At 45.1% G+C, this 25,896-nt stretch overlaps 1 long non-coding RNA gene across 1 annotated transcript; it reads left to right on the plus strand.

Moving 5' to 3' along the window:
• Positions 1–3,249: 3,249 nt before the first annotated feature.
• On the plus strand, positions 3,250–17,360 carry LOC132682946 (uncharacterized). The gene is made up of 3 exons (XR_009611954.3): positions 3,250–3,302; positions 12,553–12,674; positions 16,681–17,360. It is a non-coding gene; the product is annotated as an uncharacterized LOC132682946 (long non-coding RNA).
• The last annotated feature ends 8,536 nt before the right edge of the window (positions 17,361–25,896 follow it).

Consider the following 25,896-nt stretch of genomic DNA (forward strand, 5'->3'; position numbering starts at 1 on the left):
TGACAGCTCAGAGCCTGGAGCCTGCTTCAGATTCTGTGTTTCCCTCTCTCTGACCCTCCCCCATTCATGCTCTGTCTGTCTCAAAAATAAATAAACATTTAAAAAAATTTTTTTAAAAAAAGAAAGAAAATCTCCGCAGAAAGGGATTCTAATCTATTTTTGGCTCCAGCTAGTATTCTTATTATCATGATTCTAAATTCTGGTTCAGACATCTTCCTTGTATCTGTGTTGGTTAATTCTGTGGCTGTCATTTCTTCCTGCTCCTTCTTTTGGGGTGAATTCTTTCGCTTCATCATTTTGAAGGGAGAAAACGAAGCATGAGGAAAAAAATTAAAATTAAAAAAATTAAAATTAAAAAAAATTAAAATTAACAAATTAAAAACAACACACACACACCCACACACACACACAAATCAAATAAATGATGCTAGGACCTAGGTGTGTTTTGGTCTGGGTTTTGAAAGGGGCTTGATAGATTAGAGAAAAAAGGGGAAAGAAAAAAAAGGAAAAAAAAAGGAAATTATTTGAAAATTTGAAAAAATGAATACATTGAAATAGAATAAAATGAAATGATTGAAGTAAAATAGAATGTGAAAAAATTTACACAAAAGTATAGTAGAAAAAAATTAAAAAAATATTTTCTTAAAATATTGTTCTTAAAGAACAATTGAAAATAAAAAAACCTTTTCTTTCTGTATTCAAGAAAAGAAATGAAAAAAAATTGAATAGATGGACCAGTGAACAGACTGAAATATGATTGCAATTACTTTGTTTTGCCCTAGAGGTCAAACTATGAAGCACTTTATAGTCCATAAACTAAGCAGGCGGTGAGACTTGTGTTCTTGAAGAACAAGGTTGGCCCAGTTGGGCGGGGCTTAGTGTAACGGCTCCGCTCTCCACTAGATGGCGCTGCTAGCCTACCGGGGGCGGAGTGTTGCAGCGCTCTTCGGTGCCTATGCACATGCGCGGGTGCGGTTAAAATGGCGCCACCCAGCCAGCCATTCTGTTCTCCCGGATCAGCAACCGCGCGCCCGTCCTCTGTCCAGCTTTCCTCCACCCCCCGCTTTTACACTGTCCGTGACCAAGCCCCAGGCAGCACCTCCCTCCTGAATTTTATCTCAGATGCGGCTGTTTTTCCCAACCCTTTACTTCTGAGGGACCGCGGCTTTGACCCATTCTGCCCTCTGCAGGGGGCTCTCACCGAGCAATGGCCGGGTGCTGGTGACGTTCGCGGACCTTGCTGCTGCCGATGTCCAGAGACTGCGGCTGGGTGCCAGCCCGCCCCAGAAAAAGTTCACGCGATGGTGCAGCAGCACCGTTTCGGGGATTATGGAAAATGACGGCACACATTTGGCACCAGGCTTCACCCCCAACGATCTTGTTCCAGCACCAGTGAATGTGGTTGTTCTCTTGGGTCCACTGTGGCCTTTGCCTGTGGGGAATTCTGCCAGCAAGGGAACCGCCGCTCCCCATGTGGCCCGAAGACCCCTGGACTCGACTCTGTTCCTGGGGATTTGCCCTTCCCAGCAGAGCACACTGCCAGGTATCAAGCTGCAGAGTTTCATCTGCGCTCCCCCTGTTTATAGAGTCTTAGTGGAATTTAAACCCTCTCCTTTCTCCCTTTTTAGTTCTGTCCCTGCGGCTGTTTCCACTTTTCCACTTTCTCTGCAACTGCTTTTGGCAGGGTGGTTTTCCCGTACCCCCTGCCCCTGTCTCGGTCCTCTCTGCATAAGCAAAAACAGCTCCCTGCCCTCCGTGGCTTCTTTCTCCCCCAGTTCACTTCTCCACGCCACATACCTGCTGGGTTCTGTGGTTCAGGTTGTGCAGATTGTTGTGTTAATCCCCAAATCAATTTTCTAGATGTGCAGGATGGTTTAGTATTGATCTGGCTGTATTTCGGGGATGAAAGACACCAAAAAGCTTCCATGCTGTTCCGCCAATTGAAGTCCTGAGAAATGAAGTAACAGTCTCAGCTACACAAGATAAATCAATAGGGAAGGCAGTGTGGGGGCCTGCTGTGTTTCCAAACTTCTGTCATGATAAAAATGACCTAGGGTGGCTGTTAAAATGCTCATTCCTGGTCCAAGCCCCATATCCACTGAGCCCTATCTCCAGGTATGGGGCCCATGAATGTGTATTTTTTTTTTTAAGTCTCTAGGTATATCTGATCTTTGGGAAATGGGAGAGACTGGTTAGTGGCAAGAGCAGGGGTTGGGAAGATTCAGAAGATATAGGGTCATTCCTGGCTCTGCCCTGACTTTTGAGTCACTTCACTCTCTGAGCCTCATTTTTCCAACCTGTAGACTGAAGTGAGTGAACACGGCTGGGCTAGCCCCACAGTGGTGACGTTGAGGGACAGCTGTGAAGTGATGGGTCTTCTGATTCCTGGGCCCTTTTCCCACTTCCCAGTGCCATGTTGGGATGTAGGCTCCTTAATATTAAGGAGCAATGATGCTCTGAAGATCTGCCATCAGGAGGGTCTGGGATGGTGTGTGTGTATGTGTGTGTATGTATGTGTGTGTGTCCCCTCATTGTCTGGTGCCATATTTGTCCCGCAGCATAGCTTGGCCACGTCAGTTACTGGAGTTGAGAAGATTGTATCTTGCTCACCCTCAGGACACTGCTTTCCAGAATTCCCCTTAAGTGGTGGTTGGTTTTCTTTTTGAATCTGAAGCCTACCTACGTCTGGGGTTAGCAGTGAGCCAGGCAGCCCCTGTTCCTCATTGCTGCTTCCTCCTTCCTAGGGAGGAAGACTTCTTTAGCTCTTTTGAAGCAAGTCTACCGCTCCACTTTCTTGTCCCTGCCCGTCATTCACTGAAGGTTTTGGCTCCTGCCTCACTGTTTCCCACCACAGCTAAGATCGTCATTCTCAGTGGCCTTAGTGTTTTTGTAGATAAGCCACCAGCACCCCAACATGTCAGCTCCTCAAGGGCATTGCTTGCAAAGATCTTGTTCTTGACCTCACTTCATGACCCCCGTGGCCATGCCTCGGCCTTGTAATGACTAGTAGCTTTGCCATCTTCAGAGCCTTCATCTTAACACCATACTCGTGGAACACTACCTCATATCTTTCCATGGCATTCCCTCCAACAGGTCTCTAACTCTGACAATTTTTTGACTCTACTGGGATATCGAAGGATTGACCCTCTCAGCCTTGCTCTGCCCCTCACCTTCCCATGTCCTCACTTGTCTCTTGCTCTTGCTTAGATTCCAGGGCCGCCATTGTGATGTCAGCATGAATCCTCATCTCCCTTGCTCATCTTTCCTCTCCCTGATATACTCACCTGGCTACTCAACCTCAGGTAAATTAGAGTCTTCACCTGCTCTATATTTGTGCCCAAGTAGTTCTACATATTTAGGGAAGAGGGGTAAAAACCCCCACAACACCATGTTGACTGGTGTCATTTTAAACTCTTGCCAACCGTTATCAAGTGGGCCTTTGCATTTCCAATCTATTTCACACTTTCTCCTCTCTCGTTAAACCTCCAACATCTCCTCCCTAATCCACCCTCTTAACGGATGATGTTGCTTCCTATTTCACGGAGGAAATAGAAGCCTTCAGATAAGACCATCTGCAGGCTCCCATCACACCTGCCCCCACATGCTCCTCCCTCCCTTCTGTGCTCATGGATGAACTGCTGATGCTCCCCGCTAAGGCCAACCTCTCCATTTGGGTCCTGGATACCACCCCCTCTCACTTACTCTCAGACTGTACAAGAGACAAGTAATACTGCGCTATCACATTTTGTCTTCCCTACTTGATTGCTTTCATCCCCATAAAAACATATTGTAATCTCTCCCATTAAAAAAAGATCCCTCTTGTGACCTCTCATTTCCTGCCATTTCTTCAAACGGTCCTCAAAAGAATTGTGTAAGTTTCCTATCTTCTCTGCCTTAATGTCTATTCTTTCCTTAATCCAACTCCTTGGAAATACATCTGTTGTGGTTATAGAGGATCTCCATATTGCCAGATCCTATGATCGATTCTCAAACCACATCTTGCTGTCAGCAGTGTGTGACACTGTTGATCACTCTTTCCTTCTTAAAACACTAAATTCACTGTCATTGGGCCACCATAAATTGTTGGTGCTTCTCCCATCTCATAGGTGACTCCTTCTTTTCCTCCTTTATTGGTATCTCTCCTCTGGTCAGTGTTGGTGGGACCCAGGCTCAATCTTCAGGCCTCTTCTCTGTTTTTATCTACTCCCATGTTAAATAACATCAATATTCATCAGTATGCTTATGGCTTCCAAATATGCATATTCCTTCCCAATATTTCACCTCAAGACTTCAAATTCCCTATTCTACATCTCCATTTGACTATATAATAGACATCTGTACATACATCACAGCAGCAGTAGAAAATAAATATGAATACAAAGGAACCCAGAGGTCTCAGGCACAGACTTTTTTGTCCTCAAATTTCTGGGCCGCATAGGATGCACAAGTCTCCAGGAGTATGAAGCACCTCAAATACCAGGAAGCCTGCTTCTGGTAGGGTATCTTCTAGTAAGCTGGTCATATAAGCAGGCTTTAGCTATGTGATCAAACCTGCCCTGCTATCAGAAGTAGGTACAAACCACCAATCTAATTATTTTACTAACTAATGCTGACAGGTTGATTCATCCTGTTCCAAAGTGAATCACTTGTCTTCAGTTAGTACATTCTATACCACTGGGCAAGGGTCATTTGTCTGGAGATAGGCATGCGATCTAGATCATTTAGTATTAACCTGTGTATGCAAATACCATGACAATGAATAAGGCTTTTTTAAGCCTACGGATGGTGGAGCTGACAGAAACATTGCAGGTAGGACAGGAAAATATTCCAGCTGCTCCTGCCATGCTGGCATGGATTACCCATGCCAGGGTAATCCACCTTCCCCCAATGGCCCAGCTGGTTCTTCTGGGCAATGGTGTTATATCAGGGGCATCAGTAGTGGTCTCTGCTATTGGTAGGTTGTGAAGGTCAATTTTGGGAAAGAGAAACAAACCCATGTTGTTGAGGACCTGCATGAACTCCATCCCTGATACCATAGCCACTGTGCTTGCCCATCAGGTGTGGCTGGTAAAGAGGCTGCTGACATCTGCATCTCTTTTCGTTAACCAGATTATTGAAAGTCTCCTCTCCCTCGGGTGCTCTGTGATGAGCATTCACCCAGAACAGAGATATCCTTGCACTCTGTACCCATTCCAAGAGGTCTGTCTGCACATCTCTTTCTTGGGTCTCTTTGTTACCAGTCTTCCATTTTTGTTCTCCTGAATCTCTGATCATCCAGCCAAACCCTTAGTACTTCCTGAATCACCATAGAGTTCTACCTCTGACCATCCATCTTTCTTTCCAGGGACCAACTCACCGTATTGCTTAAAATTCTGCCCTCAGGGAGATTTCCCTCTGTACGATGCTATAGTAGTCTACATCTAGTAGGTGCAGCACCCTGTGTAGACCCATCCATAACTCCCAGTCTAGCTCCCAGGTTTTTCTTCCTCAATCACCTGGTCATCAAGGACTCCCCACAAAGCCATAGGTGAGGCTGGAGGGAGTGGAGGGACCATAGGAATCTGAGACCGAGCACCTGCTGAAGCAGCTTTCTTATGCTTTCAGGACCTGAGCGAGCCCAATATTAGGTCTGTCGCTTTTACTCGGTGACGATACGCTGCTGCACACACAAAGCCACCTTTGCGGCTCGGACAATCAGACAGCATCTGGTTCACAATGAGCAGTTCAGATTACATGGTCACTTGGTCTCTTATAGTCAGCCCTAGTAGCAATGGACAAGCTGCTTCTCAAAAGGAAAGCCATTACTTCTGGAATAGAGCACAGCTTTGCTTCGAAGCCCTAGGGCACTAAGCTGTGACTCTATCAAGGCTCTCCCGAGGTTTCATGGAATTAGTTGCTGGAAGAGCTAATGGACCCAAGTCAGCCACCTCCTGGTCCGTCACTGCAGTTGGGGTTCCAGGAGGCAGAAATTTGCTGCCTTCCACTAACACGTCTGCAACTTGCAGCCAACTTCCCAGTAGCAATGCAGCCTTGAGTGAGGCTACTGGAAGGGGACGATGTAGACTGGCTGCGGCAGCAACTCTGGCCTGATGAGTCCCCACATGCACCATTCCAGATGAAGGAGAGTCTGTTACCTCCTTTCTGCCTTTGAAATCTCTGTGAATGTAGCTCAGTGGCGAAGCCCACGTTGCACCTGCATCCCACCTCTCAGCCCCCTCGCTCCTGCAACCCAGGGGAGAACGCAGAAGTGGGTGTACTGCTTGTTAAACTATCTCTTCTTGCGTGAGACATTCATTTACTTGGAGAGAGACGAAAAGGGCTGTACAGATCCTGAGAGATCTGACTTAATTAGGCTAATTTGTTAAGTACTTGTTGCAGTGAAAAACATTTAAGTGAATGAAGTTTAATTGTTTTTTTTAATTATTCATTTTTACATCGTGTTATATAAGTTCCTGATTTAAAGAGCAAAATAGGTCTGGCTGTGAAAATCAGTCCTTGTGTTTCTCACCTTCCTCAGGAAAAACAACAACAGCAACAGGTTTAATTCTTTCAGCTGATGGTTTTGTATCTACGGCCCATTCTCTGAAGAATATGCTATTATCTTGCTTCTTGGTTTGTGTGAAATTGGGGGTTTCCTTGCACTAGGGAGATTGAGGTTTGATTCTCTTTTGCTCCTTTATCTCCACCACACACACAGAGTCCCCAGGACCCCCATCCTACCAATATGATCCAATTATAATTTGGGTTCTTTCAACATTTGGTCTCCATCATGGCTATGAAAATGCTTTTCATAGCTGAGCCATGGAATATACTATGATTACTTCTCTTTCCTAAACAAAGTACTCTCCTCTTTAGTGAATTGTTGTCTGTGTTTGCTTCTTTGTTTGCTTAGTTTCCTGTGTACTTCACTCGTTCAGCCCCTATCATTCCCCCAGTTGTCCAATTCTCCTCTCAGAATGGGCAGATCCACTAGATTTTCTTTCAGTTTCTCTTAAGGAAATCTCTCCCCTGGTGCCTTCTGACTGCTCTAGTCAATATGGTATTTTGTCTCCTGCACACTTACTGTTCTGAAATTTCCCTTTACCACCATCACTTTTGCCTCGCTCCTGGGTTAGATCCTTTGTTTCCTAAAGCCCATGCCTTCCTCTTTCTTGGTTTATTCGCTTGTTTTATTGGAGCACATCCTCCATAAGCTTTCTTAGAAAGAGTGCATGGGACTTTTTTTGAAATTTTTTGAGACTTTGTGTGTCTGAAAATGTTTTTGTTCCACCCTGACACTGGTTGATATTATGGTTGGGTGTAGAGTTCTAGATCAAAAACAATTTTCCTTTATAATATTGATTACATTGCTTTTGGTTACTCTGAAGCCCTTCTGATTCTGGTTCTTTGTATGTGACCTGTATTTTCTTTCTGGAAGGTTGTAGGATAGTCTCAGTATTCTGAAGTTTCATGATGACATGCCTCAAGTACCTAAAGATCCAATATAACAGAACCTTTCAATCTGGAAATCTATGTTCTTCGGTTCTGGGCAATTGTCTTAGATTATTTTGTAGAGCATCTCTTGTTTTCTGATTTCCTTGCTTTCTCTTCCTGGCCTTCCTGTTATATGGATGCTGTGCATCTTGTATTTGTCATTCATTCATTTAATATTTTTTCCCATTTTTTTCTCTTTGATTTTTTCCTCTACTTTCTAGAATATTTCTCACCTTCTTTCTTCCAGAACTTCTGTTGATTTTTTCATTTATATTGTCATGCTTTTTAACTTTCAAGGACTTTATTTGTTCTCTAAATGTTCCTTTTCTCTCTCTCTCTTCCTTCCTTCTGCTCTCCCTCTCTTTTCCTCCTTTCCTTTCACTTTTTCTTTCTTTCCTTCCTTCCTTCCTTCCTTCCTTCCTTTTCTTCTAATACCCTGTTCTTGTTTTGAATATGCATTATGTATTTTTCTATGGTGGATTTTGTTGTTAGTTTCTTTGGTAGTAGAGTATCTCCTCCATAAAAATTTATTTATTTATTTATTTATTTACTTACTTACTTATTTCATTTAAAGTCTTTTCTCAAATGTCTATTGATCCCTGCTCACTGGTTCCTGTTAAGAGTGGGACAGCAAGGAGCTGATTGGAAGCTTGAAGGCCATGGGTGGACTGTTCTTGGAGCCGATGGGCTTCACCACAGGGTGGTCTGCCTGGGCTGTTTCCTTGCAGGCATCACTGAAGTCAGGTCTTCAAATCTGCCTTAGGCTGGTCGTCATCCCCAGAGAAGGCTGTGGAGCCTCCTACCTAGAGTGGATGGGCCTGGCTGCCCATTGTTAGAGCTAGTTTGGGAGGAAAGTTGAGGACTGGGCTGGGGTTCAGTTGTCCAGTATATAATTGTTTATTGAAACGTCCTGTTTGTGGTAGGGTACTCCCACTCTGAACTGTGTCTGATGTCCTCAATCCAAAAACCCTGCCTTGCCTTCCCCAGATAACAGAATGACAGTTTTCTGGGAGGTGGGAGGGGCAAGCACCGGCTGCATGGAGTGGGAAAGGAGAGGTGGACTTTAACTGATTCTTAAGCAGCCTATGGGCCACGTAGTCCTCTCTTTCCCCAGACCCCCAGAGTAACCAGTGGCGGTCATTCTTGGCCTCCCTCTGAGGGGCAAGCCAGGCTGCATTTGCTCTGCTGCTGGTGGAAGTTTCGCCTTCTGGGAGCACTCTCAGTCAGTTGCCATAGACCCATCTGCTGTCTCACTTTTAACATGCTGTCAAGTTATCTCTTCTGCTTGGAAAGTTTGTATATTTAAAAAATTCCTTTAAGCTAAAATTGGGGCAGTTTAGGGAGGTGGTTTAGAGCAGGGACCTTGGGTTCAGTAGATTTGGGCTCTAGTTCCAGCCCCACGACTTACTAGTCATGGAAACTCCTGAAAGGTGGTCACTTTTCTGAGGCTTAGTTTCCCGATCTAAAAACAATACTGGAACAATTTTAGGGAAATTGGAAAACTAATGTAATAATTGGGGTTATATGAGGATTATATGAGATGTACACAGGACACAGTACACATTAGACAGTCAAGAAGTTCTAGCTAGTATTATCTCAATTATAGCAATAATAATTTTCTTGATAATGAAATATCTGCATGACATATAATTGTGAGTAGAGTAAAAGCCTGGTAAATGATGATTTGTCCAAGGCTATCTCTTCCCTGGCACTAAAACTGTCTACAAAGATTACACACACGCACACACACGCACACACACGCACACACACACAATTTGTATGCTGTCTGCTGTGGGCAAATTTAGTACATTCAGTGATGAAGGGATACCTTTCTAAAACTTGTTGAGCAAGGAAATAAGAACATGGATCAGCCATTGGGATGTTGCACAGTCAAAAAGTATTGGTTATTGCTATTAGTAAAAGGCTTTGTAAGTGCAACATTGAGCACCATTCCTGGCACAGAGTAGGTGACCGAGATGTATTCTCTGAGTTTGATCTGTTTTCCTATTCCTTCTGCTTGTTGGAATGTAATTGGCTAGCCCTGTTTGCAACAATTGACATTTTTAAAACTTTTAAAGTGCTTGTTAGAATACACTGTGATCTGGAGGATGTTTCTTTTCCCTGGAAGAAAGCCCCAAATGTTAGCTTTATGTGCCTTAGAATAAGAAGCACAAATCTGAGTGTAATCCATTTGGATTCTAATGAAAGCCTGTGACCAGAACTCAGCCTTCAGGAGGTATTTTGAAGGGCAAATGTAAATAACAGTTCATATAACTATTTCTTTTGGCAAAGGCAGGTTTATTTCTGTAGAATTTTATCTACTACAGTGATCTCTGCCCAATGAAATGGGAACTGGCAAAAAAAGTCAGTAAATCGCTGAAGCTTTCCTGTGAGCTCTGGAATTTAAAATACTTGTGATTTGGGGTCACTTTTTGTCATTTCAGATAGATTTTCCTTCCAGAAATTTCTAATTTATTATCCCAGCAATAAATTCTGGCTTCTTCCAGATGCATTCTTTCTTCAATGTTGGCTTTCATTTTTTCCAGCTTCTTTTAAAGTTCAGAATCATACGCCAATTTTAAGCCAGTTGGCTTTGATTGTTCTATACCGCCAGCAAAGAAAATGGCCCACCTCATCCCTTTCTCATTATTATGAAATTCTTAAATAATCTCTTGGTTTAGTTAACTCATTAAAAAAAACTTTCTTTAAATGAGTTCATGTGGATTGAAGTACTGAAATCTGAGAAAGACAAACTCAAGATTTTGTCTAGGTCTTGAAGTAGGCATTTATAAAGATGGTCAAGGGATAGTTTAAAGAGCTGGAAAGATCCAACATTGGTTGTAATCTCTTGCCACCATAATGCCATATAACAAACTATCCAGATGTCAGTGGACTCTAACAGTAGGTATTTATTTTTCTCTCTTATGTCTGCAAGTCATAGGGCCCACCCAATTTAAGCTTAGCAGGGCTCAGTGGGACTTCACTACAACTCACAGGTAAATGACTTACACTCATTGAACTCCAGTTTACCCACCTGTAAAACAGGGCATTAAACATTTCCCTCCTTTGGAAAAGTATGTCTGAAGTGCAGGCTTAGGCCTTTGGCCACAAGTGATGAATCCAGGGTCGGCACCTGACCCCAGTGTGATACTCTGATTACTTTTTGAAGAGTTTGGGATTTTGCAGTGAGAAGCACAGAAGCTAGAGGACAGGTAGACTGAGTCACTTTGATGGCACAGTTCTGGAAACATCTATGGAAATTGCTCTTAGTGCTGACGCATCTGGGTTTTTTGTTGGTTCCTGCCCTTCTTCTGGAATCCGTGAGATACCATGACTACTTCCAATACACTTCACCCTCTGCTTAAGCAAATACGGTAGATTTAAAATATGGCCCCCAAATTCTTTGACCTTCTTCTTAAGAGGTGGGGAGTGGGTGTCTGCTAATTAGTTATCGCATGACTATTAACATAACTGGAAGTTACATTATGCCATTTTCCATCCTCAGACCTTAAGAAACTGGCAGCTTACACTCTTTCTCAAGAGGTGCTTGCTTTTGTAACCAAGCCCCCATGTTGAGGGGAAGCCCAAGCTGCCCATAGAAAGGCCCATGTGGAGAGAAACCACCAACGAGAGCCATCCTACTTGCAATATGACTGAACCACATGGGAAGTAGAGCTTCCTGCCTCAGCCCAGCTGTCCCAGTTGATTCCATGAGCAGCAGAGACAAGCCATCCCTGCTGAACCCGAATTGCAGATTTGTGAGAAAAATAAATGACTGCCATTAGTGTAAGCCATTCCGTTTGGAATGGCTACCGAAGCAGCAATAGATGAATGGAATAACCAGCTACAGTTCTACTTGTTTGTTTGTTTTTTTTTTCCTACTTTCTTTTCTGTTCCTTACAACCAGAAGCAGGAGCACAGAGATGAAGCACTTAGATCTGGACTCCAGTTGTCTGGATCCAAGTCCTGCCTTTGCCATTTGCTAGGTGTGACTTTTGGGCTGGTTGTGACATCTCTCTGCACTTAAATTTTCTCACTTGTCAAATGAGGAGAGGAATAGAAAATAGTCCCCTCTCACCAGGTTGTTCTGAGAATTAAGTGAGATTACGTATGTAAAGTATTTAGTGTATTTCTGAATCTGGCTTCTCTCATTCTGATTCATACAGAAGTGGGGTTTGGGAATGGGCTGCAACATACCAGAGCTTCCCATGTGGAAGCAGCTGAATTGAGGTGGCGTGGGAAGGAGCGAGGACCCCCTGATCCCAGCAGGGGATACTGGCAGGGCTTTTACACTCAGGGGCAAATATAGTCCATTAAAATACCTCTCCCTGTCGACTTGGGGCCAGATCATGTGGCCGGTGACGAAGCACTTAGGGGCAGACCAGCAAAATATCAGAGTATTTCAGAAGTTGGAGATCCTCTACAGACTTTAGTAACTGACTCCAGGAAGAGATAAGCTCCAGACAAGCCGGACTGACCACCTGAAAGCAGAGTGACAACAGAACAGAGACACTTGTTGCTGATGCCCTGAGGCCACTGGGGATCAAATAGTCATGCCCTTCTAAATATCAGAGGCTACGTTCTCTGCTGCCCCCAAATGAGTGCCCTGATGAATATGCAGGCTCCTGGATGAGAGATGCCTGGGAGAAGCCTAGGAAGGCAGGGATGCTGATTTTGCACATACCCTAGCACCTTCTGCTGGGACATTGGGCATTTTGCCAACACTGCACCTCTAGGAACATGGATGAGTCCTCATTGGTTTTGTCTATACTGCGTGTCCCTGACCCCTTGGCTAGCTCTGACAGGTCCAGGGGAGAACCCAGTCTTGCTCCATCCAGCACATTCTCTGTCCTTGAACTGAAGGGCCTAGACCTTAGGTTGCTGAGTCATGGTAATGCAGAGGGACAGTCAGCAAACCTGCTGCCGAGTCCACAGACCTGCTGTTGGCTTCTGCCTTTCCTCCAGCCTTGGGTTAGCTTTTCCTTTTTTTTTTTTTTTTTTTGTTCTGTGGGATCCAGCAGTATTTACCTAGTAGCGACTACTTCTTAATTAAGCTTCTCTCTCGTTTGCCACCCTAAGACACTCATCAGAATGGAGATTTAAAAAACAGAAAAACAGCAAATGCTCTGCTCTGTGGGCACGCGGCGATGGTTCAAACAGATGATACATGGTGAAGGTTACCAGCCCTGTGCCTGCACAAAGTAGGTCATCAGTACCCTCTCCCTTCACCTCTTTCCTTCTCTTGAATGTACTTTGGACACACACTCATTACCACAAAAGGCCAGCCTGCTCTGGAGTACTGTTCTCTTGCTTCAGGAGCCTGCAGCCCTCTGCCCATCTCATCTGCATGCTAATGCAATTTCCAAGGATGATCTATCCTAAGCGTGGCTAAAATTCCTGGGAGATTTATTATGTTCCCTAGTTCTATAGATCAGGGACAATTTTTTATAAATTCTTGCTTTTGCTGAACAATTTAATATGCCATTGTCTAGGCAACGGAATTCTCCTCAATTAGATTTTCAGGCTAATGTGGGGAGGAACTTTCCCCCTTCCTCTCCAGCAATATTAGGAAAGGCCATAAGTCCTGCTCAAGAACAAAATTTGCTGCCGCCTCATGAGGACATTCAAACCTGACTCTCTTCCGCGGCAGTCCGCATCCTCCCTTCTGCTCCAGGCTGCTGTCTTGGTGAGGTGGTTGAGGCTGCCCGTGAGAAGAGCCCACAGCTACCGTGGGGTCTGGGCACTGGCCTCGCAGAAAGGCCCCCCACCAGAGGACATTGATCTTGGAGAATGAATCACTGCCTCAGTCGTGTAAGCTCAGAAATTCAATCTTTGAAGTCCAGAAGTTATTAGACGCCTGAATAAACATTGCCAACGAGGAACGAGAGATGAGAACAAACCAGAAAGAGAATTTGCTACTTTCAAGCAGACTGAAGGTTCGCACCAGCAGGACGAGCACATTCTGTCCCTAGGGGCGTCGCTCCTCAGGAAGCCAAGTTACCTGATGGTGGCTGGGTAAACAGGAAACCAGAATGTGACCTTCTTTTTTTTAAGTTTATTCATTTATTTTTGAGAGAGAGAGCAAGAGCACACAGGGGGAGCAGAGAGAGAGAGAAACAGAGGGAGGGAGAGAGAGAGAGAGAGAGAGAGAGAGAGAGAGAGAGAGAGAGAGAATCCCAAGCAGGCCCGGTACTGTCAGTGTGGAGCCCAATGTGGGGCTTGAACCCACAAACTGTAAGATCATGACCTGAGCCGAAACCAAGAGTCGGATGCTTCACCGACTGAGCCACCCACGCGCCCCCAGAACGTGACCTTCTACTGGCTTCAGCCTTTCCTGGGCAGAGGATGGGCGGGCCCTGCCAGTATACAACCTCTACGCCTCCTTGTTCAGGCTTCCCTGGTTCATCAACCTTCATCGAGGGACCCTTTCTCCCTCGAGGGGTTGATCCCTTTGTGGGCCTGGAGCTTGTTCTCGGGCCTCTACACTCCTGTTCACTCCATCACGAACCAGTTCCTGGTTTAACTCTCAAGACATCCTTAATTCCTTCCCTTCCACACCCGGGGCTCGGTTAGTCACCATGCAAGATGGAATCTGGGTTTTGACTGGATTTGAAGGTGGGCAGGAGGGGAAGTTAAAGTTGACTCAGGTGGTACATCTGGGTGACAGGCTGAGTGGTGGCAACCATCTGGATCAGCATGATGATAGCTGCTGTTTGTGGAGTGCTGTGCTACAGGCAACAGCATCATTAGCTCATTTAATCTTCCCAAGCACCTACAAGAAAAGTACTAGTCTATTTCCCAATTGGCTGAATGGCAGCTTTGATAGATTTACTTGTTTTTGTTAAATTATTTAGTTTTAATTGACCAGTTTTCATTTTGTCCTTGTAACAGCATTTACATAGAACATTCAATGTGTCCTTGCTTCCATTTCCTCTGCTGCTGCTGGAGCTTAAGGGTGGAGAGAGGGGAAGTGGAGGGAGAGGAAAGTGTAATATATTCTTTAATAAGGAGAATTTTTATGAGCATATTCTTCATTTATGTTTTCTTATTCATAAAGAGAATGTATTTATGAGTCTTTATAGTAAAGAACACAGTCTCATGAATGTATTCTCCTTATGCCCCCACCCCCTCCAGCCTGACTTTCTTTTGTGGCCTCTCTCCCTGTCAACCTCCCCCTCCCTACTCCATCTTGGCACCTCAGTCTCCAGCTGCAGCAGCAGAGAGCTGGGGGAGACAATATTTAAATATTCCATAAAATCCTGTTATGGAGACAAGATGAACTGGCCAATGAAAACAGACTACAAAGGATCAAATGATGTAGTGAATTACTCATTTGGTGGGCTGGCTCCCAGGGTTTTGGGTGGACTAGCCATTTGGCTTGGCTTTTGGTTGACTATCCAGATGAAGTGACCTGGAGTCATTTTCCAGACAAGGAAGCGGAGGCTGGAGAAGCAATACCAAATGTTAGAGCCATAATTTGAAAAGGCTTGTTTGAAGGTGAGTTGGTGTCTTTGTGCCATTCAGCTGGATAGGAGCACAGAAGAGAAGACGGGATAAAACCCAGGATGGATTTCCCAGGGTCTCCAAAGAACTGTATTCAGGGAAGTTGATTTTCAAGTGTCAAAAATGCAAATGCCTTTAGAGTCCAGGAAAGTGAGAAAACAATCGGCAGGGTAAAGGAATTAGAAAAATCTAATTTTCTCTAAATAAGCCCACAAAACAGTGCTAAGTGTGGTGCAGTGTGGCCCTATCACTTGACACCCGTGACAGGGAGGCAGTAGGGACAGATGGGGATGGTAGTGAACTGAAGAGGGAGCTGCCATCACTCTTATAGATATTTTGATTTTCCCAAAAGAGCTGGAAGTCCTGATTTTGATATCAAATCTCCCAAGTTGTAAGCGTAACTTCAGATTCCTTTGCAACACCGTGTAGGCCAGTCTAAACAAATCTGGATGCTGGATCTGGTCTGTAAATTTGCAGCCTTGACAGCTGGCATGGAGACATCACCAAACCTGGAAGCTGAGTCAAAACCATGGAGGCCATGCGGCTGTGGGGAGGTCTGCAAATTCAGATTATGACGAAGAATAGATGAAGACGTCAAGAAATGATCTCAGTGCTTACACAAGAATAACATTTTATCACCAGAAGGAAATCAGTTTCCAAATACCTCACCTCATACATGGAGTGAAGACTTGAAAGAGGAGGCTTTGAAACCGGAGAAATCTGGTGCTGAATCCCAGCCCTACCACTTACCTGCTGTGCAACCTTGAGCAGATCCATCAACCTTTTGGTGCCTCTATTTCCTTCTATCTGAATTCTTGTGAGGTTCAATGCAATGAGATATGAAAATCTAGATAGACGGCAGATAGAAGGCTCTCACTAAAACAGCAGTGGTGATCAATACCATCGATAATCATGACAATTGTTATCGGTACGTACATTTATAAACTCCAGAGAAAGCTACAATGGAAATTGGCTGCTGAAAGTTTTGTTCATGGGCGATTTTTCCACAACGTTGGCAAGGCGCTTTGATGCTTCCTTCTCATTTCAACATAGTTACACTGGAAATCACAAACCCTAGTGCCTTTTTGTAATTCTATCAGAAAAGCATTCAGGGAACTCAAATAATCCATTCAAACCCAAACCTGGTGGGAATTTCTGGCACTTGACTAACAGCATAAGGCATCTCCAGATACTTCTATCCAGTGGCTTTTAAAGCAGGCTGTGCCTTGGGAGGATTCACACAGAATTCAGCCCGTTTCTCATGCACAGGGCTCCTTCATTCTGTTTTCCACCCCTTCCATGCTGCCTGTCTCTTATTGTGCTATTCAGCTCAGCCCAGGTTGAAACCACTGCATTTGATGAGCCAAGTGGCCATCTTCTAGATAGCCCTTTCAGGACTTGCACTCACGCGCACGCACACACACACTCTTATCCAGCACTCAGTACGAAGTCTTAAGCTTCAGTCCTACTGTGGGAGTGGAGGAGGGTAAATGTGGGAAACAGGGGCCCTTATGTTTTGAAAAGAGTGAGAAAGTCTCTCAATGCAGTCCCTAGTTGCCCATGCTAACAGAGAGAAATCTGACTTGCCTCACAGTCTCACAGTGTAACCAGCACCCAGGAATGCAGGGTTTGGGCCTCCAGAACAGTTGATGGCAAAAGTCTAGAACTCCTAACGTCATTTCTGATTCACTCCCCACCCCCCAGGGCTACCTGCACCAGCTTCTGACTTTAGGTTTGCCACCCTCGTTCTAGCCCAAGCTCAGACCTGATGTGACAGATGTGGCTTCTCCTGATGAGCTTTGGGCCCTTGTCGCAGATGCTGTGGAGGCCTCACCTTGACCATTCCCTTGCTCGTGGACCCCATGATGTCCAGTTTCCCGTAGCTGCAACTTGCTGCCTGAAGAAGGCTTTCTCTAGCTACTTAAGCCCACTGAGCTGGTTTCCGGAGCAACCTATGCCAGGGGGTTAAGCCTCAGCCTCCAGCAGCTCTCCACTAATGATGGATGGGAATTGGGGTGAATAAAACTCCAACTTCCTCATTCTCTGAAGGAGAGACAACTCTGAAGCGTGTTCCACCCCATGTCCCAGAGGTCCCTGGTGGGGCTGAACTCCAATTGCTCACAGGGGTCACTGACACATCAAAGCACCCACTATCACTACCATCCCTTTTCTGACACATTCCTGCTCTCATACTGACGTTTTCCAGGATAACCTCCCAGATAAACTTGACTCAGGATCTGCTTTGGGGCAGTCTAGCCTAAGACAGCCTTCTTTCTTATCCTACAGAGTAAAATACTACTCACTAACCACATTATTATGTCAGACACAATATTTAGTTCACATTAGATCCCTGAGATGGGTGCTGTTTTAACCCCCACTTTACAAATGAGAAAATGGAGGCCACAGAGCCAGCCAGTGGCAGAGCCAGGATTTGAACTCAGATCTTTCTGGCTCCAAAAGTTCTGCCTGCCCTATCATATGACACTCACCTGGCTCCTTCCATCCTGGATCTCTTTCCTGCAATCAAGCCTTGGCCACAAAGACAGAAGGAGGAATAGCTGACCACTTACTGTGACACCAATTATCGCCACATGTAAAGAACAGGAAATTGTAATTCAGGAACTGAGTGTACCAAGACAGCTGGCTTCAGCCCACAGAGGCAGGCAGCACTATTATTTTAAGAATCCTTCCGGGCACAGAAGAGCAGCCTTTGTGTCTGTGGAGGTTGGTACAGTGATGGTGATGCCCTCCCCATCAACAGACTGTGTAGGAAGACCTATGAAAAATGGAAAAACCCAGCTTGGACCCTCTCTGGTCTACTACTCCTAGTACAAAGTAGAGGACTAACAACCTGGGGATCTGGCTTCCAATTCTCAAGCTTCCCTTTATAGTCTGTGTAAAGTTTGGTTTCTTACTTCCTTGCACTGGACCTCAGTTTCATGGGTTACATGTACTAAATCTATGATGGTCCCACCAACTGTAGCAGGCTGAGTGAATTTTAAGTGTTGGGTGCTCCATTTGGATGTTTTCCCATAATGTTTGGCCTGTGGCTCACTCCAGATACAACTTCATCTTCAGATAAGGTAAATAAGATGATAGTCAGGTCCCATCGTGGGATCAAAGGAAACACATCATTGGCCAAAAATATATTGCTATTTTGTGCTTACTCTGGTGTGAGATTCTAGAAAAGATGAGCATTGGTTCATATCTGCATTCAAACAATCAACAGTACTTTCAAGCATACCTTTGTCCTAGGCCCTGAGCTTGGCGTCATGGGTACAAAAATAGATAATACGAGGCCATAACCCCAAGTGTCAGGAAACACCATGGAAAGCGACTAGCAGGAATGAGTGTGAAGGAAAAGAACCTGGACTCTCTCTGCTTATCCTGAGAGATGGCCTCAGTGAGTCCCCCTCTGGTGAAGAATAAAGCATAGCAGCTCTGTCAAAGAAGGTAAGCTCCATCTGAGGAGAGGTCATTGCTTGCAGTATTGCAGAGGGGAGAGGCTCTCCCAGGAGAAGCAGGGAAAGCTTCATAGAGGAGATGATATTTGAGTGGAGCCTTGAAAGGAGCACAGGACTTCAGCAGCTGGAGATGGGAAGAGAATATTCTAGGCAAGGCAAATGTATGCAAAGTCCCCCAGACATTGCCCAGGGCACAAGTTGTTTCAGTTGGATGCAGCAGAGGTTATCTGAAAAGAAAAGGATATAGGAAGAAAGACTGGAATAGACTGTTCAGATCATATGAGAAAGCTTCTGAATTCAGACCAAGGAGCATGCAATTCAGCAGGGAATCGGTAGATGAGCCCTAGCAGTCAGGGTTCTGAATTCCAAGCCACAGAAATCAATTCCAACTAACGTTAGCAAAGAGAAGACTTTATTAGAAGGATACGCTAAAGCTCATAGAATTGAAGGGAAAGCTGACCAACCAGACCTCAGAAAACACAGGAACCAGGAAATCGAGAAGGAAATAGTGATAGGGAATAATAAACAACATAATAGTCAGGTTTTGCTGCAGTAAAGCTGCTTAACAAATAGTCCTCAAAGCTCAGTGACTGACAACCGCAAACCTTTTATTTTTCTTGTTCATGGGTCTGAGGATCGGCTGGGTTGGCTCCCTTTCAGGCTATAGGTAAATTCGGGTGTGCAACACATGTCTCCTCATTCTCCTTGGGCCAGTGGCTACCTGAGGCTTGTCCTTCTGCAGCAGAGGGTGGAAGATCAAGCCAAACCACAGAAGAACATTCAAGGTCTCTGCTCCTTTTCAGTAATGCTGAATGATATTCCCTTGGCCAGAGCAAGTCCTGTGGGGAAAGAGAAGGGAAAATAAGAAGGAATGGGAATCTTGGGAATCTGCGATGGGTGTGTAAGTGAGTGAGTGTGTGTGTGTGTGTGTGTGTGTGTGTGTGTGTGTGTGTGTTTGGGAATGGATTGTTTCAAGATACTAGTAAATAGGGGCAGTTTGCCAGTAGGATTACAACACTGGAGGCCAGAAGTTTCTGCTTCCCTCAGAAACTGAGTGAGTCCGCTTTTCCCTACTTCTGGCCACATCTCTCCTTCTGAGGACCGAAGTAGAACACCCTGGAGGTATTAATATAACCCTTAACCTCACAGCATGGGAGACCCCTTGAGGGTTTTTATACATTCTTACTCAGACCCAAGTGATAAAGCTGACCACCCCCCAAACCCCCACCCAGGGAACAGCCTTCATGCCCAAATTCTTTTTTTTTTTTTTGAGAGAGAGAGAGAACGAGACAGAGGGAGAGAGTGAGAGCAAGCAGTGGAGGGGCAGAGGGAGAGGGAGAGAGAGAATCCCAAGCAGGCTCTATGCCCAGTTCGAAGCCAGACACGGGGCTCGATCTCACGAATGGGAGATCGTGACCTGAGCCAAAGTCAAGACTCAGGTGCTTAACTGACTGAGCCACCCAGGCACCCCAATGCCCAAATTCTTGAGTGAAGAATTGAACCCTGGGGCAATATTGACCACTGGGAGCACCAGGGATCCCAAAAGACAAAGCTACCTATCTCAGATCCCTCAGGGGATAAGAAATAGGGGAGTTAGAGCCTCCTTTCTGGGCTCAAGTAGAAAGCACTCAGCTTCTTGTCACTCCTAGGATGGGGAGCAAAGGTCCTGGTTGCACCTGAAACCATCCCTCACCCCACCTCTGCATCAGGGCTCTGCAAACCTGGGGTTCCCCTGGGAGGGCTTCTGGCTATGGCATCTCACTGGGTGCTATGCCTCTGGCTGGTCTCTAGTTCAAAGCTAAAAGTTCTCATTCCAACTGGTGATTTTCCTCCCTTAGCCAGGCTGAGGCTCATGTTTCTATAAGCAGAGCCCTGGTTGCTAGGTGACATCCTGGCTCCTCGTTCCGGAGGCAACCGAGGCAGAAATGAACTGAAGAGATTTGAAGCTTCCACTTTGAAGACAGAATATGAAACCTAAAAGAGGAAATAAGACCCTAACTTAATTGGAGGGTTACATAACAACCAGACATGGCTCTCATGTCCTCCCCGCTACCCTGCCAAGACCAGTGGGATATATTTAAGTGTATTTTTCAAAATAGGAAAAAAAAATAGTAGCAAGTTGAACTGATAAATATAGTTGGCTCTTTTGATTGGGAGAGGAAACTTCTAATTACATCGCTTTTCTAAGCTCCATCAATCAGATCTACACCTTCATTAGCCTCTGAGTCATTAGTGGAACTTATTGAAACAATTAGAACTGCACAGAACTGCAACCATCAGCATCTCTGACAGCTGCATCGGGGATTTAAACTTTTCATTAAAATTGGATGGAGCCTCTTGCAAATCAATAAGGAGTAGATGAGCATTCCAAGTGAAAAACGAGCAAAGAATGTGAATAGACAACTTACAAAAGAACCATGAATGGACAATAAACAAATGAAAAAATTTCCCAACTCATTAGCAACTGTGAAAATACATTAAAATAATAATGAGAAAGCATTTTCATCTATTAAGCAAGTATTCTTTAAATGATAATATACAGGATAATATACAGTAAATGTGCTATTTTGATGCACTGTTGGTTCAAAGGCAGTCAAAGGAGACCTTTCTGGAAAGCAATGTGGCCACATATTGAAAGTCTTAAACATATACACAACTTTTGGCCAAGCAATGTGGTGTCCTCATTTACAAAATGTTCACATAACATTATTTATAAAAAGGGAGAAATTTGAAAAAATATGTATCTAACAGTGGATATTAGTTAAGCAAAAAGAAATCATTTAATTACATGCAAACATATTCTCAAGATTGGGAAAGGGAAAAAGAAGGTTATAAAGTCGCATGCACTTTATGAATCCATTTCTGTAAGATGAAAAAGAAAACTATTTATGTTCATATAGAATACTGTTAGCTGGGGTTGACAAACGTTCTTGATTCATGGAAACTTTAGTGTCTCCGAAGTTCTCTCATGGAGTCCCTGGACACTGCTCCCTGCCCTGAATAAAAACCCGACAATTGAGTTTATTAAGTAGTTAGCTCCAAACAATTTAACAGTAGTAGTTTTTATGGTGTTGGGCAGATGTTGCTATGTTTCTGTCAGGTACTTAAAACACCCTGTGGCACCCTTGTGAGTTTACTGCGGAGCCCTGGCACATACTTTGGAAACGGAGCAGCTATAAAGCTAAAGGTTACCTGTGGTTCAGTTCTGGATCCCAAGCTGCATGTGTTTCCACATGGGCTCTCTCGCTTGCTAATGAGTGACCCTGTGCAGACTATCTTCCCGGTGCCTCAGTTTTCTCCTCTATCAAGTGGAGTGCAGGTGACTTTGAATTTTTTCTTTATACTTTTTTTTTTTTTTTGCATTTTCAAAATGTCACACAGTAAACATGTATTGCTTTACTCTTTCTTTCTTTCTTTCTTTCTTTCTTTCTTTCTTTCTTTCTTTCTTTCTTTCTTCTTTCTTTGTTTATTCTTTCTTTATTTTTAAATCAGAGAAAGTAGCGTCGTCAGCTCCCCCTGTCCTGAGTGCTGTGCACAGGCAGGACAGAGAGTGGAACAGGTAACACACCTGGAAGGCGTTGAGGGCATTCTCCTTCTGCAGACAGTAGTGCCTTGGTAATTATGCATGAAGAATGTCCCTCTGTGCTACCTTGGGACAGAAGGACTTCTCATGGGCATCTTATTAATTACAAATGGTAGAGGGCATAACTCCCTCCCCAACCTCAGGTAGTTCGGCATTTGCCTCTGCTCAAGCTGTGCCCTGTGCTGGGAGCACCCTCGCCCCTCCTTTGCCTGGCCACTTCCCACACTGATCCGTACTCGCTCCTCCTGCTCAGTCTTGGATGACCTCTGACAACCTCTACTTTATTGAAATATTCCTTGTCTGTGTCTATTGCTGTCTTTTCATCTCTCCCTCCCCCCGGCACTTCATGCTTCCTTGGGGCAAAAGCTGCATGAGTCTCATCTGTCTGGCATTCAGTGGGTGCTTCACAAATGCTTGTTGATCTGCTCATCCCCTTCATGGAAGGCAGGAGGCTGTGTCACACGGGGATTTACATTTGTAAATTCACATTCCTTGGGAACAAGGTTACTCTTGGCATAACCAACTTTGACCAGAAGCTTACGGGTCCTGCTTGAGGGTTGGGTATGGAGCGGACTGTCCCCTCGGGGTATGTCGGTGGGGGCACTTTATAGGATCACTGGGGAAACCAAGCCTTTGGCCTGGGCCTGGAGAAGCACTGACCATTTCTAAGAGTGACTAGCTAGCTAGAAGGGGCTGATCGCTGGGATGCGAGGCATCATGTCTACTCGCAGGCCATGCAGAAAACGTTGCTGTCTGCTTACTCAGCAAATGATGATTAAGCACCTGCTGTAGACACAGCCCTACACCAAGATCGAGAAGATTAGCAGGTAGGGTTTGAATCTTGAAGGGGAGACACACACACCGGTAACTCTAAGATGTCAGGCCATGGTTGCTGGGACAGAGGCATGAACAAAGCCCTTTGGGGACCAAGGCAGGAGACAGGGAGAGTCTAGAGGAAGGAGGGGACTCGTTTGGCATGATGGGTAGCTGAGACTCTTCCACCTGGAGAGGGAGAGAAGAGGGGGAAGAAGGAGGAGAAGGGTCACAGGCAGGGGAACGGCAGGGACAAAGTCAGGAGTGTGAGGCATGTTGAGGAGGGAGGGGCCCAGTGCAGCAACTGCCCAGTTTCTGCCTGGGGTCCCCCCCATCACCCGCTTCTCAGGGGATGTGTCCAGTGAAAAAGATGAAAAAGATGGCCTCAGGCCAACTCAGCGCTCACGGCTTTGCTCTCCGAGTCCTGGGCAGTGGGCAGTGGCTTCCAGGGCCAGCACCCAGTGAGGCAGATCCCAAAAGGGTCAGGTCCAAGTGCCGACGTATGGGAGACACACATGAAGCTCCCCAATCCAGAAGCACTTCCTGGAGGTCCTGAGACAAGCCCCCGGGATGGGATCCCAGGGACATGGCGTCTCTACTTCCTACCACCACTCCCAGTGTGGACAGCCAGGGCCTCTCATTAGGTGTCTTAGGGACAGAAAAATGTCCCCCCTGCTGCTCCTTTATTCTACCTCCCACAGTACCCCTCCTGCAGAGCAGCCTCCAAACAAATGGGTCTGTTCAGTTAAACAGAATGAAATCTTCCCAGTTTATATGGGATAGGGATTCGAAGGATAAGGAATCTGAGTAGCTGTTTGTGTACTTATTAACTTTTTCTTTATTTCAATATCTAGTACACATTTATTATAGAAAATTAGAAAATGCCAACAAGTAAGCATAAAAAAATTGGGGCACCTGGGTGGCTCAGTTGGTTAAATGTCTGAGTTCAGCTCAGGTCATGATCTTGTTTGTGGGTTCAAGCCCCACGTCGGAATCTGTGCTGACAGCTCAGAGCCTGGAGCCTGCTTCAGATTCTGTGTCTCCCTCTCTTTTTTCCTCTCCCCCGCTCATTCTCTCTCTCTCTCTCTCTCTCTCTCTCTCTCTGTCTCTCTCTGTCTCTCTCTGTCTCACTTGTTGTCTCTCTCTCAAAAGTAAATAAACTACAAAAATTAAAACATTGCATTTCTACCACTTAAGGATTACTTTTGTAACTTTGGTCTAGAGCATACCTTTTGTGGTGGATGAAACTATTCTCCTGATTCTCCACTCCCCTGTAGTTGTATTAAATATCCACACCTTGTCATGGCTTCATAGCAGGTGGACTAAACTTCCCTGCCCCTTGATTTCAGACCTGGTTTCATGACTTGCTTTGGCCAAGGGGGTGTGAGTAGACATAATGAACTTAGACGCTTGAAGTGTGCTCGTGTGGCTGGGTTTTCCAATTCTCACTCGTGCCTTTCACCAAGAGTAGGACATGCCTCAGGCAGGTGTTGGTCTAAGGTATAGACCTGGTCTCAGCCTGAAGTCCCACCATGGCCACCCTAGGTAAGTCCAGATGACCAGCAGATGAGAGAATATGGAATAAATGCTTATTATGGCACACCACTGACATTTTGGGGTTATTTTGTGTATCATATGTGGCAACTAGTGACCCATACGCTCTTCGAGATCTTTTCCTCTGCACAATTTTTAACCGAACTGAGATTATACTCTAGTTTTGTAGGCCACTTGTTTCGATTCTTGTACTTAGCTTAATTTTTATGTTAGCTAACGTTGAAACCATATTCAAATTTCTCCAGTTGACAAAGAAAATATCCTTTACAGCTGGCTTATCCGAACCGGTTCCAAATCAAGGCTCTGACCTTGCATGTGGTTATGTCCTTAAATCCCTTTTAACCTAGCACAGTCCCCTTTGGGATGACACTGGCATGTTGCAGATGAACATTTTGGCAGAGTACAACATCAGTGATGCTGTGTGCTTTAGAGCACACCACTTTGGGACACCTCAATATCTGGACCACCCTTTTGTGAAGATCTCACATACAAGATACAGCAGGGCTGAGGCTAAGGCCCGATTGAGTCAACCAGTAAATGTACAAGCCAGTTTAGATTTAGACAGAATTACTTACACAGGCAGTGAAAGGAAGTATGCTGAACGTGCCAGCATGCCATGATCCTTTCCATGGTCCCCAAGAGGAACCGCACTGAAACTGCACAGGCAGGTGACTGCGGGTGAATCTGGGACCCTGCTGGTGGACTAGCCAAGGGCAGACCGCAGCCAAGCAGGGATGCATGCAGGATTCAAAGGCAGGGAGAGGCAAGGATGGAGCAGAAGGCCACATTCCTCATCAGAACCTGGGTGGCGATGAGAAGCTCTTTCATGGCAGCCTCCCAGGGGAGAGAGGGAGGCCAGTGGGAGATGGCCTCATGGCAGCTCCTTACAAGCCTCTCATCCGTGTTCTGAAATCGCAAGACATTCTGCCAAGACCAGATTAGCTGCCACTCAAGACTCTGCCTGTGTGGATACATTCAAGGTCACCAAGACCCTTGGTGGCGCCATCTTCCTACGTCTTCCCGAGCGATCCTAAGGTTGCCTGTTGAGTGAAGGTGGTGATGATGACCTGAATCTCCCACTGAAGTGATCTGTGGGATGCTCCTATGTCACTCGATGAATGTTCAGTTCCCTGTCCACCGTATGTGGAGGATGGTAGCGGCGATGCATAAAGCTTGCCTGAATCACCATTTCAATAGTGTCAGTGAGACAGTGGTCTGCTCTTCCTCCTGTGTCTGCTACCTGGCATTCTGGGAAGTAAGCTTTCCCTCAGCCTCTGAGGCTCTCCGGAGCCTCTGAAATTAAGTTCCTACTGAAAATGTGGGATTAATGCTTGATTTCTACAACTGCATATTCCCATTTTTATTATTAAAAAAATTCAAAGATATAAAAAAAGGAAAGAATGGTACTGCAAACACTCTTCTACCCATGACTCAGATTGAAAAATTGTCAACACTGACTGTATTTGCTTTATCTCTGTGAGTGTATATTTTATTTTTCCTGAAAGT

This window comes from Panthera onca, chromosome C2 (assembly GCF_046562875.1).
Source record: "Panthera onca isolate mPanOnc1 chromosome C2, mPanOnc1 haplotype 2, whole genome shotgun sequence".
Classification (NCBI taxonomy): Eukaryota; Metazoa; Chordata; class Mammalia; order Carnivora; family Felidae; genus Panthera; species Panthera onca.